We start from the raw sequence: 290 nt of genomic DNA, 5'->3' as shown, positions 1-290 counted from the left end.
AAAAGAAAAGAAAAGAAAAGAAAAGAAAAGAAAAGAAAAGAAAAGAAAAAGCGGTACTAGTATGAATACTTTGGAAGTTTGGTTCTTTGTTTTTTAAAACTGGCATCCGAAGCAAAAAAAAAAAAGTTGAAGGCCTTATCCTACATTTTACCTTCTCTGATAGTGAGATAGACAAGAAGCAAGACCTTTTTTTTTTTTTTAAAGAAAAAATAAACACTGGAAAAATTTGTTTAGTGTTAACTATGTGAAAGGAAAAAAACAGGAAAATCCCATTAAGTGGAGTTGTTGTA

This window comes from Vombatus ursinus, unplaced genomic scaffold (genome assembly GCF_900497805.2).
Source record: "Vombatus ursinus unplaced genomic scaffold, bare-nosed wombat genome assembly UNPS02014798.1, whole genome shotgun sequence".
NCBI classification, from domain to species: Eukaryota; Metazoa; Chordata; class Mammalia; order Diprotodontia; family Vombatidae; genus Vombatus; species Vombatus ursinus.
Note: the sequence above shows the minus strand (reverse complement) of the source record.